The sequence below is a fragment of the Dipodomys spectabilis genome, unplaced genomic scaffold (assembly GCF_019054845.1).
Source record: "Dipodomys spectabilis isolate Male_0828 unplaced genomic scaffold, ASM1905484v1 ptg000084l, whole genome shotgun sequence".
Classification (NCBI taxonomy): Eukaryota; Metazoa; Chordata; class Mammalia; order Rodentia; family Heteromyidae; genus Dipodomys; species Dipodomys spectabilis.
In genome coordinates, this window is record NW_024870761.1 from 1,018,429 (window position 1) to 1,036,547 (window position 18,119).

Genomic DNA, 18,119 nt, shown 5'->3' on the forward strand with positions numbered 1-18,119 from the left:
AAACATTTTTTTGGGGGGGAGGTCCGGTCTTGGGGCCTGAACTCTGGGCCTGGGTGCTGTCCCTCAGCTCTTCAGTTCAAGGCTAGCACTCTACCACTTGAGCCATAGTGCCACTTCCGGCTTTGTTCTTTTTGCTTATGTGGTGCTGAGCAATCGAACCCAGGGCCTCAGGCATGTAAGGCAAGCTCTCTACCACTGAGCCACTTTCCCAGCCCCTCTATGTTAAACTTATTTGTTCAACGCTGATGTTCTATGTTGGGTCTTCGTCCGTCCCACGAAAGACGCCTGTTCCCCAGCCCAGGAGACAGTCAGATGCAGCGGGAAGCCAAATCCAGCAGGTAGAAAACTCATTTATTAACAGAGAGCAGCCCTTATTAAAGACAAAAAGGGAGGAAGAAGAACCAATCACTGTCAAGGTCACATCCTATCATGCACCTGAGCCTTCCCGGGCTGGTTAGGCACTGATCGGAAGATCAATTGGGCTCTGCCCACTCTACTCTCTCCCAGCGCCATCTTGGCTGCCCATGTACTCTACAGTAAATTAGGCTCTGCCCACTCAACCCCCTCCCAAAGCCATCTTTGCCGCCCATGTGCTCCACAGTTCTATTGTTGAGTCTCACCTCTACTGTATCTCACTTTTTGGAGATAAGAGTTTCAGCAACATTTCTTTCTAGTCTGGCTTCAAGCCTCCATCCTCAGTTCTCAGCCCTATAAGTAGCTAGTATTATAAGTGTGGGCCACTGGTAGCCAGCAAATTTGACTATGTTTTGGTACCTTATATATGTGGAATCATAAATATAGTTTTTATTTTTAATATGGTTTATTTCACAGTATTTTAAAGATTCATTCTTGTTGTAGCATGGTCAGAATGTCATTCCTTTTTAAGATTGAATAATATTCCCTTGGCTAGTTATACCACATTTTGTTTACCCGACAAGAGACATTTGGGTTTCTACCTTTCTACTACTGTGAATAATGTCATGAATAACATTATTATCTTTTACATTGAGCACACTGCTGTAAAAGCACGCCAGAGGCATCCTTTCATAATAAACCGAGGTGCACTGTGGGGATTCACCTGTGGCTTTCCTTCATATTAACTATCAAAGAGAAAACTTACAGCCAGTGAGGCTCATATGGAGTGATCAACTTAAATATTTTTCATCCTATTTACAAGGATATTGCTGTAATCCTATATAAATAAATATCCACCCAGGTACTGGTGGCTCATGCCTGTAATCCTAGCTACTCAGGAGGCTGAGATCTGAGGATTTCCAGCTTGGGCAGGAAAGACTGTGAAACTCTTATCTCAAATTATCCACCAGAAAATCCAAAGTGGCTCTGTGGCTCTAGTGGTAGAGTGCTAGACTTGAGCTGAAGAGCTGAAAGAAAGTGCCCAGGCCCAGTGTTCAAGCCCCATGGTCAAAAATAAATCAATAAACAATATCCAACAAGTTGACAAATCAGGCAGGGCTTTTGAAAATTTGTTCTTCTCTTCTCTGGAAACTTCTACACTTTTGTGTGGACCTGAATGCTTAATAGTTCCTGTCTTTGATCCTGCTTATCAGGAGGCTGAGATGTAAGGATCCCTGTTCAAGCCCAGTCAGGAAAGACAATTCTGACAGACTCCTATCTCCAATACACTAGCAAAAAACTTCAAAGTAGAGGTTTAGCTAAAGTGGTAGAGCATCTGCCTTGCAGGAAAAAGCTAAGCAAGTGTATGGGACCCTGAGTTCAAGCCCCAGTACTTGTACACACACACAAAAGGAAAATAAACTTTGTTTAGTTCATCTTTTCAGCAGCTAGATCAGAAGTTCTGGCCCAGAAAGGCCTTCCCTGGCCATATGACCTAAAATATTAACTTCCTCTCAGTTCCTTGATTTTTCCTCAGAGCAGGTCTCAGTTTGGGCCTCCCTCTGAAGGGTGTGATCTCCAAGCTCACTCTATTTTATAGCATCCTTTTCTCTAGCAGCACCTACTCCACATTATTGAAAATCAGAAAATTAGACCTCCTTCTGAGCAGAGCAGTTTGCAAAAAGGGTCGCCCTCTTCTCTGGGTCAAGTAGCCCAAATAGAGCTGACAGCTGAGGATTTTAGCTCATACAACTCTCAACCACGGGAAGGTAAACTGAGGACCTTCCCAGGATAGGAAGATTATAACAACTGTATTCAGTAATTCCTGCTTGAGCAAAATGTATCAATCAATGTCACAACAGGAAGGAAACTATTCAGAATATATCTTACCTTCCCCTCTCCTCTTCTAGCTCTCAAGAGGATTTTGAAAAAATTGGACTTAGGTGTGGTTATTTTTCATATCTTCCCAGAGTCACTTGTTCAAAGCTGCACACCAGCCCAGGTTGCCCACAATAGGAACTCCGCCTTAGGAGCCCAGCTTTAATCTTGGGCCTCTTTCATCACTCTTACAATATAGGATGCACCCAACAAGGGAAGGGGAGTCAGGGGCTTTATCCTCCTCCCACAGACAAGTTAGTTCCAGAGGGGAAACTGACCTGGCCATCGAATGAAAGTGAACCAGAATAGGATGAGCTCAGAGTGAGCCCTCCTAATGGGAAAGTCACAACCATTAAGTTAGATAATATATAATAAAGGGTTGCCTGGCTGTGGTGGATCACACATGTAATCCTAGCTATTCAGAAAGCTGAAGTCTGAGGACTGGGGCTTGAACTCAGAGCCTGAGCTCAGAGCCTGGTGTGTGGCTGGTTTTGACTGAGAAAGAGAATGAGGTGAGGTACATCTGAAAAATGGGGGCCAGATGGGCACTGGTGGTTCACACCTGTAATCTAAGCTACTCAGGAGGCTGAGGATTGAGGACTGTGGTTCAAAGGTAGCCTGACCAGGAAAGTCCATGAGAATCTTATCTCAATAACCAACTCTGAAAAAGCTGGAAGTGGTACTGTGGTTCAAGTGGTAGAGCACTATCTCCTACTTGTAATTGCTTGCAAACATTAGTTCCTCTGGTTTCAGTAGCCAGCGTGTGGATTGAGACATGATCTCTCTTTGCAGCCTTTGCTGTATAGGGATTATCCCTCCTATAATTCGTTTTTGAGTATACTTCTTGCAATCGTTCACATCCCAATAACAGGTCCCTGTGGCTCTCAACTGCTATTATCTTTGATGTCTTATAATACTCTCCACCCCTTTCTCCAGAATTGCTCTGCTCCTGGGCCTGCATACTGTAGCATATTCTGAGAAGAGTGGTAGCTATTTGCTAGCCACACGCATCCTGCCCAATCTCCGCCTTAAATTATACTTTGGTCTAATTATGAGGCTACCCAGAGGGAAGGGAATATTCTGCTAACCACCCTCCTCCAGCCCTGCTTCTTAGTAGACAGTTTATGATCTCAAATTGTGGCTCCCCAGAGAGGAATCTTTCACTGCTGCTTAAAAAGAAAGACCAGCCAAGGAAAACAACACAGAATCCTGGCCTGGAACTGTGCTAGGACTGGGGTTCTTCTGCAAGAAACAGAAGGGAATGGCAGGCAGAGTGGTACCTAAGCCTCTCTTCAGAGGTGACTGCTTGTCATTATAAAGCAATTGAAACTCAGATGACAAGATGTAATGGTTAAGACAGGTGAGTAAACTGGCTCTCCTTCCTATAGGGAGAGGTAAGTTGGAAAGATCTGCAGGAGTTGGGCACGGTGGCACTGTAGAAGGTACTCTTTTCACTTGGACAGCCTAAGTTTTCTTTAATTAAAAGGTACATGCCCATGGCATAATTGAATGTTCTGTCCTGTATAGATCCCTCGATCTCATATAGGTAGTACCTCATGTAACACATTACTTTAAGAATGATGGGTTCCAGCTTGTTGAGTCTTGGCTCATCAAAACACAGGGAATATTGTGCAACTTGTTTAAGCTATGGGTGCTCCATTATTTGTTCAATATTTGTCTCTCCCTCAGGTCCTCAATTACCAGTTGGCAGATTACATTTTGTCCTCAGACAGGTTATATGGACCAACATACTTGGCTTTCAGAACTAGTGACTCTACCTGGATCACATCCTCCCCTCAAAGGGAAATCTTCCTGTTATAACAAAATATAAAAAGACACCTAAGCTCCAGATTTCCACCTTGTAGGCATATCTTTCTTTTTCCAATTGTGGGGCTTGAACTCTGGGCCTGAGCAGTGTCCCTGAGCAATTCAACTCAAGGCTAGAACTCTACCAATTGAGCCACTGTGCCACTCCCAGTTTTCTAGTGGTTTATTGGAGATGAATATCACAGGCTTTTCTGACCGGGCTGGCAATGAACCATGATCCTTAAATCTCAGCCTCCTAAGTAGGTAGGATTACAGATGTGAAGCCAGTTCCAGCCATCATTTCTTTCTTGCAGGAACATTTCAGGGGTATGGAATAGCACAACACCACATAAATTTGTCAGCAGCTGCCCCGGGGAGAACCAGATGATTAGACCAAAATAACTAACTTTGATATTGCCTTTGCTGGCCAAAAGGATATTGTTGGGCTTAAGGTCTCAATGTGCGATTGTGTTCTGCTGTAATTAGTACAATTTGTTTGAAGAATCTCCTGGCTTCAACTTTATATAAGTGGTGGGATTTTCAGATAGACTTCAGAAGGTAGCCCCTAGTGGCCAATTCCATGATGAGATACACATACACTTTTTTCTCCATCACCAGGTACAACTTGATGATGTGTCTGGGCCATCCAGCCTTAAAAATGTCCATCTTATTCTCTATTCAATGACTGGAGGACTCTCCCATACGACGTATTTTAAACTGCCATCTCGGTGTCTGTGAAGTGGTGATGGGACAGTTTCACTCAGGTACCTTGGTCAAGGAGTTCTTTCGTTTGGTATTGTTTGATGATCTCCTCCTTCAAGGAGCTCGAAGATGATTCTTTGTATTCTGCGATCCTCCTGCTATGATGGCAGGTAGCAAGTCTCCGAAAAATTAACTCAATAAAATAATGGGAAACCCGGCAAAAAGTAAAAAAGAAATACCAAAATCCAACCAACAAAACCTGCAAACAAACAGATCATCAAAATAGTTTTGAGTTAATCCAGCAGCTCACCAAGCGAGAGCTCCCAGCACTGTTAACTGACAAATGTTGGGGCACAGTGGCTTCCTATATACCCTACATGACCTATCACAATGGAGCAATCACAACTGGGCTTAGTGACATCATGGGGGAAATGGACAAATCAGATTCAGACCAAGTGAGGTCAGAGAAAAAGTGGACCAATTACAGCCTGCCACCATTGACACTGTAGCTCTTTGGCCTCCAAGACTGTTGCTAGAGATTCCAGGAGGACTTGAGGTTGCTATGGTTATTTTCGTGGAATTTTTGAAACCACTAAGACAGTGGTCAATGTCCTCTGACCTACGAGAGCACTCCTGCATTTTACAAATTGCTTCTGTGGAGACACTAGCCAATAGCCTCCATTCTTGATGGCCACCTTATCCTATGACTTGTTCCAGGAATGACAGAGCACAAAGTCCTCCATCCTTCTTAAGGACACCTGTCTCCCACAATTTACTCCTGAAGGGACAAGGTCCAGGCTGGTTCTGAGCCACAATCCTCACAATTCAGCTTCCAGAGTAGTTAGGATTATAGGCCTGAGCCTTCAGTATTTAGCATCTCTCACTTTTAGAAGAAATATATTTTTTGTTTTGTTTTGTTTTAGAAAGGGTAGTTGTAAGGTTGGGGATTTTGCTCAATGGAAGAGTGCCTGCCTGGTGAGTACAAGGCCCTGAGTTCAGCCCCTATCTCTGGGGTGGGGGAATGTTATAAAAGAAAGGTTGGTGTTAGATATGTCCTTTTCTTTTAGCACTTTGAATTTGTTGCCCTTGCTGCCTAATACTCTTTTTTCTAATGAAAAATTGGTCATAATATCATTGAAGATCACTTGTGTGTGAGGAGTTGTGTCTCTGTGCTTTGGGAGGTTTGCTGTCTTTGAGTATTTAATTAGAATGTGTTTTAGTGTGGATCTATGGGATTATGCTAATTGACTTTTGTTGAGGTGCTAGATTCCTGCATATAAGGGTTCATGCTTTTAATGAAAATTGGGAAGATTTTGGTAATTATTCCTCCAAATACTATGTAGTTTTTCTCTCCTGTACATTATATATATATATATATATATATATATATATATATATATATATATATATGTATATATATATATATATATACACACACATAAATATACATTATACATTATACATACATACATTATATACATATTCACATTGTATATGTGAATATGCTAATATAAATATATATCCCTACACATTTGTAATATATATATATATTTACATACATATATTTATTTTTCACATAGCTTCTACTTTTGTGATTGTTTATGGAAGTCTAGATTCGTACAAGCTACTTTGTCAGAGATAGAGTTAGAAGTTTCCTCTTTATATCTTGGTGAAAATAAACATTTCTTGGCAAGGATATTGAAGCAGGTACAATCTAGCCTTACTCTCTCTCTGATTTACTGTCTCTGTCAGGTTTCTGAGCACAGGACTATTGCTTGTCAGGTTCTTCTATTGTGTGCTGTGATCTTTTGCAGTGTCATGTTCTGCTTCAATGGACACCAAGCCTGCAATTGGAAGAGGAGCTGCTCCAAAATCAAACTGCTTGGTGCAAAAGCTCTTCTGGAGTGGCATTAGTAGATGCCCCTGTTCCAGGACTACCGACTGCTGACTGTGGACTGCACAAGCACAGGAATTTTTTGACCCAAGTCAGAGGTCTGCAGTGGAGCCTGGGAGTGCTGCCCTGATTGTGGTTGTGCTAGGAGTCAGGCTGGGGGCAGAGAGACCTCACTGTGGCCTGACCTCTGGGGCGCAGCAGGTTCAAGGGCTCTTTCCAGGAGACATGTGTAGTTGCAGGGAGCAGAAGCCGAGCTCCGAAGGCCCCTAAGCACATGCTGGAAAATGGAGCTGGGAGGGCCAGGCTGTACAGGTTGTCAGGGGGCAGGCGATGAGCCTATATTATTAGTCTTCAGGGTTCCAAATGAAGATCTAGACTTGCTTGCTATCTGGAAATGTCCCATGCTGTTGAGGGTAAAACTGCCAAGGACCACAGTTAAAGGACAGGCTGGTGGCTGGCAATGGAATGTTGAAACTGGAGTGCGAAGACATCACAGTGGGCTCTGTGGGTTCCATAACATTGCAGAGTAGAGATGCTGGAACCCAAGGAGATACCAGGCTCTGCTGGCTGGGCACTATAGATAGACTTCTGGATGAAGCCTTGCTGGATGGATTAGTAGAATCCATGGTCCCACTCACCCACAGGCACATGAAGCTGCCTAGCATCTCTCCAGCAGACATCTTGGGGACAGCAGCTCTCCCAACTTGGACAAGGAGGTTCTGCTTGCTAGAGGATGTGGCCTATGCTCGTCCTAGAGGGGAAATAAGCCCTCTGCTGGAGGAAGCTTTTGCCCCTTCCAAGGCTCCTGGAGTAAGAGGAGCCCTCAGGAATACGCTCTTAGAAAGGCTAGTCCCCACACACAATGAGAACATCTCTAGTTGGTTTGAATCTTTGGGGGGATCACGTCTTAGAATGCAGTGGTATTGTAAGAGAAGTGTTATTGACTCCTGTTCAACCTGAATTGAACCTTGATTCTTACAACAAAGCCTCCTTAGTAGCTAAGATTATACGTGTGATCCACTGGTGCCTAACTCCATCAAAGTTTTTAAGCCCATGGCTCTTCAGGGAAATCATAGCCCTGGGTTCCTAGGAATCAAGATGCATGCTGGGTACGAAAGACCTTTGAGCCTGGCATAAGTGGAGGAGTAGAGAGGGCCCCCATGTCACTGGGTGTTGAATCAGTACAATTGTTAGCATGAACATCTGGCTTTTCTGAGACCAGAAGACAGCTCAAACTTGCTAGATAGGCAAAGATCCAGAAGAAGGAAGGATCAGAATGCAGGGTTTTAAGCACAATTTCTGTGAAATGAATATTCAAAAGGGAGAAGTGACTTCTGAAAGTCCCATTTATGGCAGTGGAATGAAGGAGAAACCTTAGTGCCCTGCACCCCAGGTCATGACATGCCTGCAGTCAGATCGTAAGGAAGCTAGGAGGCCTCTAAGAAGGCAGTGTCATTAAATGAGTCCTGGGATCATTCGCCAAGTGACAGATGTAAGAAGCCGCAGGCTTGGACACCACGCTGTTTATCCCAGGCTTATTGCCTTATGGTTAGTCTAGATGTCATAACAGCCTTGCTATAGATTCCTGGGACCAGAGACTGAATGACGCAGGACACTAAGCTCAATTGAAATCTGAAACGAGGACACCACCAATAATATCAAGGGAGTGAAGAGCAGGGGCCTGAAGCTAGGGACCAAGTGTAGACCCAGGCAGTGGTGGCTCACACCAGCTACTCAGGAGGCTAAGATTTTAGAATCAAGATAAAATCCCACCCAGGTATTAAAGTTCATGAGATTGTTCTCGCTAATTAACCAGGAAAAAAAGGCAGGAGTGGAAGTGTGGCTCAAGTGGTAGAGCACTAATCTTGAACCAAATGGTCAGACACAAACTCTATCTGACCCTGAGTAGTAAGGACTACATAGGAGGCTAAGATTTGAGGATCAAGGTTTGCAGCCATCCTGTGCAAAAATTCCATGAGACATCTCTAATAAAAAGCCAGAAATGGAACTGTGGCTCAACCGGTAGAGCACTAGTCTTGAAAACAAACTCCAAACTCGATTCTCACTCTGAGTAGTAAAGATTACTTAAGAAGATGGGATGTGAGGATTAATTTTTTATTTCGGTTTTTTTAAGTGTATTTTTTTGTCTTTTCTTTTTTTGGTTCTGGGGATCAAACTCAGGACGTTGCACTTGCTAGGCTAGCGCTTTGCCACTGAGCTACATCCCAGCCCCGTGAGGATTAATTTTTGCACCCAGCCAGGGCAAAAGAATCCATGACACTTATCCCTAGTAAAAACCAGATGTGGTACTACCTCTGTTATTGAAAATCTTGCAATTACTCAGTGACTTTTATCTAGAACTTCTCTGTTATTTTCAAAGTTGAATGCTTCTTTTTCCTAATTCTGCATTCTGATGAATGTAAAATACACAAGATCTCAATGTCAGGTTTGAAATAACTCTCACAGACTTGACTAACATGAAGTGCCAATGAAAGCATTTGAGCTTCATTTTCAATGGGGAAGCAGCAGCCTCTAAATCATTTTTACTGATAGACAATTGAAACAGAAAAGGTTGACTTTTTAAAATATGCTTTTTATTGTAAAAATTCTGTACAGAGGGGTTACAGTTACATGAGCAAGGTAATAAGTATATTTCCTATCAAGCATTGTTGCCTCCTCCTTTGTTTTTCCCCTACCATCCCTCCCCTCCCACCTCCACAACTACAATTCCCCACATCCCCCATAAATGATAAAGTTCATTTTTCAACATAGTGTCTTGTACATCTCATTGTTACAATGGGTCAACCTGTATGCCTATTTAAGCATTTTCCCTTTCCCCTCCCCAAATTATAGAAGTATATATACAAGATGCAGAGCATCGACAAGAAAAACAGTGAATACATGGGTTATACCATGAAGGAGGAACAGACAAAGAAAAAAATCACATGCTACAGAAAGGCTTGGAAAAATTTAAACTAAGGGAAGTAAACCAGCCCCAAAGAAACATAGGATCCACTGTTTCCCTTATTTGCAATGACTAGTATATATCTGGGACAAGCGAAAAAGGTCAAAAGCTATGTTCATGCAACCAGATAAGATGATGTTAAGCAAAATAAACCCCAAGATAGGGACACAATTATTTCTTTTTACTTTCTTGTTATTGTCTCTAAACGTATTTATAAGAGGTTAACATTTTAATGAACAGTGATATTCTGCAACTTTATCAATCAACTCCATTTCTTTCACATGTGCCAAAATTGGAGGGCTTTTTCAAGAAGATAAAAACAGAAAGAACAGGAAAATTATCGGTTGACTTCTATCTGGAGAATGGACTCATTTTATAATCAAGGAACAAAAGAATATTTCAGTGAGGAGGATATTCTTCAAAAAAAATCAGGGAAAGCATGAATAAAGGAAAAATGTAACAGAAGACATGTATTCTTTGCATTCTAATCCTAGGTTTATTCAATAGAATATCTTTATTGTTCCCAGCAAAGCATAAACACAACCTTACCTAAAATGCTACAAAGTTACAAAACACAAAATTTATAATAGTATATGTACACTGCTATGTATATAGTATATATATAGCATATATATAGTATATATATAGCATATACTACATATATACTATATACTAGTATATACTATATCTATACTATATAGATATAGTATATACATAGCAGTGTAAATACAATAAAGGCAAAAGATAAATGGAGAGAGGCAGAGTGAACGAGCAAGAGAGAGAGAGAGAGAGAGAGAGGGCAATATACATATTGCCAAGGCAAACCTGCAATACCATGAATGGCAGGCAAAATGGGGTGGGGGCAAGCTTTGATAGGGGCAGCTTTGGCTCAACTTCTCTCCAATTTCAGAGTAAACACAAGGATAAAGGACCTGGTTAACAGACCCATTCATAGCAACAAACACGGTTTGGGATTCTCTCAGGGGAGAAGGGGGTCAGGCAGGGACAAGGGCCAGGCATAACAGGAAGAGCAGCTTTGTCTCTTTTCCCCGAAAGCCTCTGCCTTGAACCACCAGCAAGGGTACCCCTAGGTTGCCAGTCTAGCCCCAGTAATCAGTGGCAAGTTGGGAATCACCAAACACTTTATGAATGGAGAAGGAATGAACTTTCTAGCCAGAAAATTACAGGCCACCTTTTTCAACAGACCCTCAAATCCACAAAAATTTGGGAGCCAGAACTGGGCTGCAGATGAACTGTCTCATCTGCTGTCTTCCCCAATAAGGGATCTTTTCTTACAGCCCCTCCTGGGCTAGTGAAGTGACACATCTGAGCTGAGTTATAGGGGGAGCATCAGGTCCCTTCTTATCAGGTGGAGATGGAGCTGAAGCTGGGGCTGTAGCCCAGGGAATAGGGGCCTTGTCTGGGGAATACTGGGCTTCAAGAGCATGATCTCCTGCATGTTGTATTTGTAGCGGTGCATGGTCTGCTCTGGTGCCATAGCAAAGAAGGCCTGGGGAGCTGGGGCACTGCTGGAAGCAGACATGCAGCTGCTGGGCTACACTGGAGCTTCATGAGAAATAGCTGGAGTAGCTGCAGAAGACAGAGCTGAAGGCTGCGCCAGACCAAGACCCAGGGTCATGGCTCCCGCTAGAATCACTCCTTCACTCAGCCCTGCTGAGGTATTTCCTGCTTGGCTAGTTGGTGGACATTTAATCTGTAGAGGGATCCTCTGACTTCTTTTCAGAGCAGCCTTATCTGTATTAGAAGAAGGAGTCATCTCCCTGCCATCCCCACCTCCTCCCACTCTCCTCAGCCTATGAGGCTGAGACAGTGCTCAATGGAACAGAATTTTGACCCCATTACAAAACAGTCCCTCAGAGCACTATTACACAGTAGGAGCATAGATCTGCTGGAAGTGGACAAGCTCCTCATCCAGGAAGAGAACTGGTATTCAAAGAAAATAAGAAGATATTTGAAGTCACAATTGCCATCAGTCACGAATTTCCCTTAGGTAGTGAATTATTGAATGTTCCAGAAGTGATAGCTCCCTTCAAGCCCTTTATTGAGCTTAGAGAATGTGTTCAAATGAAGATTTCTCCAGGCTTTCCTGTAAACTTAGATAGACCTGTGCTTCCCAGGATCACAGCCACTCTGACTTTCAACAGTTTTGAGATGATATAGTTGATGGCTCTATCCTTACCATATCAGATAACTACAAAGACCCCCCCAACCATTGTCCTGACCTTTAACATAAAAAATATGCTATTCACCATGAACAAGGAACGCAGAGACTCCTAGAATTAAATTCAAAAAGAAGGGACAAATGCTTTCAATAAAGGGATTCACATATTGAAGTGACACATCAGTAATAGAATTGGAAGAAACGGGCCTCTAATATGAATTTCATCAAGTATTCTGATAAGCCATTTTCAGTCTTTTAAAAAAGAATTCTTTATGTGTAATTGTTTGATCTGCAGCTACCAGTGACGTGATTTGTTTTTAAAGATTTTTATTGTACTTGTTGAAATATACATGCATATGTGTGTATGTGTGTATGTGTGTGTATGTAAGTAATCTACATATCCATGTATCTTAAATACTCCCAGACCATTAATGTAAGTCAAATGTCTTAAGATATATGAAACCCTTTAAAACTCATCATCTCACATTCATTGGGCACCAATATTGCTTCACTTCGTTTTCATAAAATGTAAACTTTGAAACATTGTGTATAGTTTAGTAATTTGAATGTTTGTTCAATATAATGAACTAGACGGAATGAGATTTCCTGTAGATAAATAAGCCAAATGGTAATCATTAATAATAGCATTTATCTGTCGCTATACATTTCAGAATGCTTGTTCACAATCCAGGGAATGAGGTACCTTTTTTAGCCCCTAAGAGTACTCAATTGGGGTACTATTTGTGTTTACCTGAATTATTTCTTCAATGGTAAATATTACTAATCTTCCTTTCAGAGAACCACTATTTTTTTTTGCTTTCTACATTAAGTGTTCCTGTTCATGATAAGGTACATTGAGAATGCAGAAAATCCTCCAAGTCTCAGTTCTTCACATGATTTCCAAGTTTTAAATTTGCTTCTTCAAAGGTGCATATAAGTTTGATTAGTATGTTATTCAAGGAATATGGGTTCATTGGTATCAATTATATTTTAAAACACATATATTAGATAGCATGTAATATAGGTTTTTAATTTTTAAACAAATTTAATTTGCTAAAATTATATTTTACAAGTTATAAAGTTCAGAAGTGCATACAAGATTAAGAGTTCCCATTTTATTCTAGTCCTGTTTGTTTTTGCCAGTCCAAGTGCTTGACCTTAGATCATGGGCACTGCTCCTGAGCTTCTTTTGCTCAAGGCTAGTGCTCTACCACTTGAGGCACAGCACCATTTCTGGCTTTTTTGTGGTACTGAGGAATCAAATTCAAGGCTTCATGCATACTAAGCAAGCACACTATCACTAAGCCATATTCCCAGCCCAAGGTTCTATTTTCTTAAGTCACAGGTCAAAATCATGTACTCACTTTTACACATACAAATGTTCATATTTATTAGAAGTTGGTTTGAAGATCCAAGAATGAGATAAATTGGGAGTATTATATGTAAGAGTTATACAATGTTGTGTCATATTATGGAGATTAGCTCAATGATTTCTTTTGTAGTAATGAGTGTGTCAAGAATTATTTTCTTAGTGATCAGTAGTTAACACTGGTCTGGTCAGAATATGCTAGAAAATCTTTCCAAAGATAGGTGGAGGTATATAATGGATACTTCCATTATTTAGTTTCTAGCTGTGCACGGGTGTCTCATGCCTGTGAACCTAGGTACTCGGGAGTTGAAATCTGTGGATTGCAGTTCAAGGCCAACACAGGCAGATTCTTATGTCTAGTTAATCCCAGAAAAATCCAGAAGTAGCACTTTGGCTCAAGTGGTAGAGTGCTAGCCTTAAGCAAAATGTAGGTCAGGGACAGTGCCCTGGTGAGAATTAGAGACGCAGGACTATAAAAATAAAATAAAATAAAATAGTTTCTTTGAATCTTTAGCTGGATTACTACAATAGAAGACCCGTGGTTAGAGAAAGCTGAGCTCAATATCTACCTTGAAGTTGATGGTGAGAGAAACATCCTCTTTCTATGCCTCATAGCCTATCAACTGTTGCCACCTCAGGCCATGCACAAGGGTAACAAGACTCAAGACTGTTGATAAGGCTCATGTCTCTCACTTTCCAATACCCAGATAACACTCAAATGTAGTATATATGTATAAGTTTACATCTGCACACACACGCACACAAAAACATAGATATCCCACTCATCCATCACAGAGCACGATAGACTACAGTTTGTCATAACATGGAAAGACTGGGAAAACATTACATTAAGGGAAGTAATCCAGACCCAGAGAACACTGGCTGCATATTTTCCCTTATTTGTGGCAGCTAGAATGCTCCAATAAATCCAGAAGCAAATATACTGGATTGTGTGCTAAAGGTTACAGATGAATTACCTGAAGCATAGTGGACTCTATGAAGATAAGATAGTGTGATTTTTATTTTCTCTAAAGAATTTTTTAATAGTCTGCCAAGAAAACAAAAACAAAAACTCCAAATTTTGTCAGGCAATCCATTCACTTGTTAATAACTTAGTAAAGAAGGATGCTCTCACTGGACTGGACCAGACTGAACACAATCACACACATTTTAGTTACTAAAAATTCAAAGCCTACTGACATCACAAATAAATGAATTTTGTTTAAAGTTTTAGTCTATTTCTATTTCCTAACTTTCCAAAAACCAAGAATTATTGTCTTACAAGGGAATATGAAAAGGAAAACATCCATTTGTGGAAATGCACATGAGGTTAGTTGTTTTTTCTTAGAACTTTGTCTCAAAGAAAACGAAGAACTAAACTTAAATGCTGAGGAAAATAAATGTTATTACTTCATCATACTATTAAAAGAATATAAACTCTGAGCAAGGTAAACATGACAAACAAAAATATGGCAAATAACAGAAGTTTCAGTGAAGTAAATTTCTTCATTCACATTTCCATCTTAAACCCTCCACCTCTGGGTTCCTCTAGTACACAGCTGAGAATCTGGCAGGCCTCTTAAGGGGCAGAGCAAATGGACAGTCTCCACAGAAGCCAGATGAGCACAGTGAGTTAACAGGTACCCAAGGTAGGTGTTTCAGTATGGGAAGCTGTTGGAATTATGATCCTTTCCTTATATCCAAAGAGACACATGTTTATACCAAGGTCAAGAAACATAGATGGAGGCTGGGAAGTTGGCTCAGTGGTAGAGTGCCTGCCTCTCATTCATGAGGCCCTGGGTTCGATTCCTCAGCACCACATAAGCAGAAAAAAAGCCGGAAGAGGCACTGTGGCTCAAGTGGTAGAGTGCTAGCCTTGAGCTGAAGAACTGAGGGACAGCGCCCAGGCCCAGAGTTCAGACCCCATGACCAGACCCCCGTCCTCTCCAAAAAAAAGAAATGTAGATGCAAGACTATCAAAGTCAAACGTGGAAAATCAATAATTATCATGAAAGTTAAATGTTTCAAAGAGGAATGTGGTAGTGCATGACAGTGATACTACAACTTAGGAAACTGAGGCAGGAGATTCTTCCCATTCAGTGCAGATAGGCAATAAAGCCAGGTCTTGCCTTAGGAAGCTCAGGTTTCCTATCATCACTTGCCAAAGACTAACTACTTGCACAAGAAGCACCATCTGTGATTTCCATGAAACACTCTCCATCTTCACATTCATCGACTTTACTAGCTTCTTCTCTGTCACTGCCCATTTCCCAATCAACTGTAATTCATCTCTTTTGTCCCCCTCCTTTGCACACAAAGTATTCCTGCCTATTCCAGTGCCATTCCCATTCTTTCTTGGTATTTTAGACAGTGTCATTTCTTCATTTGAGAGATCATTTTCACTGGAACTCCATGCTATACTTGTGAGCTCAATGTATTAGATGTGGTTGTTTCTTTGTTGGTGGAGCTAATTCAATATACTGTTCGGTAATAGCTGCCTTTAGGCAACTAATGGCAAGACTTTAGAGGTGTTCTGAAATCCTCTCCAGATGTGAGCCATACTTTAGAGAGGGAGGCAGCCGCTGTGCCCTCTGTCCTAAGATTTACATTTCTGACCTGCGGTGGACTCTTCTGGAAAGGAGGGATTTTCTATGTCCCATATCCTTTACCTCTTGGTTCTTCTCACCAGAGACATGGCACCAGTCTGTGATAGCATAATTCTTTGGAAATAGTAAGATAAAACCCAATAAAGGAAGCAGAAGGAATTATATGGGGTTCTGTGGGAAAATAAAAAATTCATAGTGATGCAAAACTTATGGGGATAAAGCTTCCATTATCAGAGGCCATGAAGGTCAATCCATCATAGTAGTTCTTCATGTTTCTGTGTAACATTTATCTTTATGTCATTCTAATGGACATGTGGTCCTATTGACTACCAGGAGTCACTGGAAGTCCAGGGGACATTTGGTGCATGGGTGGAGGGGTGATCCTAGAGGCCCTTATTGGCACTGACAGGCGAGGAATGACGGCAAGTGGCCAAAACGGAGGCAGCAGTAGTTGCAGGAGAAGCTTCAGTAGTGGCTACAGTTGCAGAATGAAACCCGAGGGGCTGTAGAATGGTCACTGCAATCTTTGGAACTCATGCTTTCATGGGGAGCTCCATGAGAATGCACAGAGCAGGGAAAAGTGGGGCCTACTGAGGCCAACCTCCAGACAGCTGTGGCCCTGCAAACTGAGGATTGACAGCTGAGGGTGGTAAGTGCAGAGCTCAGTTGATTCTTTTCCTCATCTGAGCTGCCTTCCTACCATCACCCACACACCTCACTTCCTCTATAGCAAGATTACAGGTAAGAGGCACCCCACTCAGTTTAGACGAGATTTTGCAGTGGGCCCTTATTTACCTCTCCCTCTTCAAGAGGCTATCGCTGGAGCAGTCCTTGGAAAGTGACATGCAAAACCAATAGGCACACAAAAGGACGCAAGTGCTGCTAGAGAGAAGCATGAGAGTCTGAGACCATTGGAATGTGGTGATGGAGGTGTGGTTCTGTTGGTAGACAGATAGCCAATGAACCAAAGTGGCAGGTCCTGAGTTCGAGTCCCCGTCTAGCAAGAAGAAAGAGAAAGAAAGATACCTTTATGGCATTTTTACATTTGACATTCCTTCTGTATTCTCACTAAATACATTTCTATATACCAGTGTGTAATAAATTTATTCTTTTTTGTTTGGATTAGGCTACATTTTTACATTACTGGATTTAGTAACCCAGGACCTCATCAGTCCTATTCCCACCCATTTTTCTGTTGATTTTTTCTTCGTTCGTTTTTGTTTTTGTCTATTCTGAGAGCTTAAAGTCCAGACCAGAGTTCTGTCCATGGTCTCTTTTGGCCACATCTTTACTTTTTGCATTTGTGGCTTTATTGTAGTCTTAGAACCTCATGCACTTTCCTGCCAGGACTGAACTCCAAAGGTGGTCCTCAGATCTCACCCTACAGACTTGCCTGAATTATAGCCATGAGCCAGCAGCATTTGAATTCTACTAACATTTATGTTGGTGATCTTCATATTATTTCCCCAAAACTTGGCTGCTCCTGCTGCCTTGTAAGCAATGTCCTTGTGTGCTCACCTTAAAAACAGAGGTTTTAGGTTCCAGCCACCAGCCTGCTGCTTAAGATATGTTTCATCTTCTTTTCCTTTTTCCTTGTTTGTTGTTGATTTATTAGAAATTAAACTTATTCTTTGATTAGTTTTAAAGTACCTTAATTGACCTTTATTATTATATGATATGATGCTATAAATTATATGTAATTTTAATATGTTGATGAATTCCCATAGATTCACAGGCATCAAAAACCAGATACAAAGTATTTTCTTCACCCTTAAAAAAGAAGCCAGCCTCTGTTTCCTTAGAAGTTGTGCAGAGACTCTTTCTGGAGAATATCCTATACTTGTATCCAATGTCATGCGACAGAACAGACAAGAGCAATGTCTTGTTACTCTGTTATTCTCAGAGAATAAAATGCTATTCAAAAAGCTTTGAAAATTTGTTTCCTCATGTTATTTATAATGTGTGGGAGCTTAATGACAGACATTACTATTTCCTGTAGACAACTATATGCTATGGCTTGTTTTATTTTTGTTGTGGGGGGTCCTTGTACTAGGGTTTCAAATCAGGACCTGGTAATGTCCCTTATGTTTATTGCTCAGGGCTAGGATTCTTCCACTTGTGCTACCTCTCTTGTTTCTGGCTGTTTAGTGGTTAACTGGAAATAAGACTGGGTAGGTAATGGAGGAGGATATGACTATGATACATTGTATCCATGTGTGGATATATAATAATTAATATTTTTTATAATTTATATAATTAATATTTGCTAATAAAAAGAAAGATAATTGGAGGTCTAATTACTCAAAGGAATCCTCTTGCATTTGACTTCCTAGAAAAAAATTATCATTTTCCTTGCTTTGCCT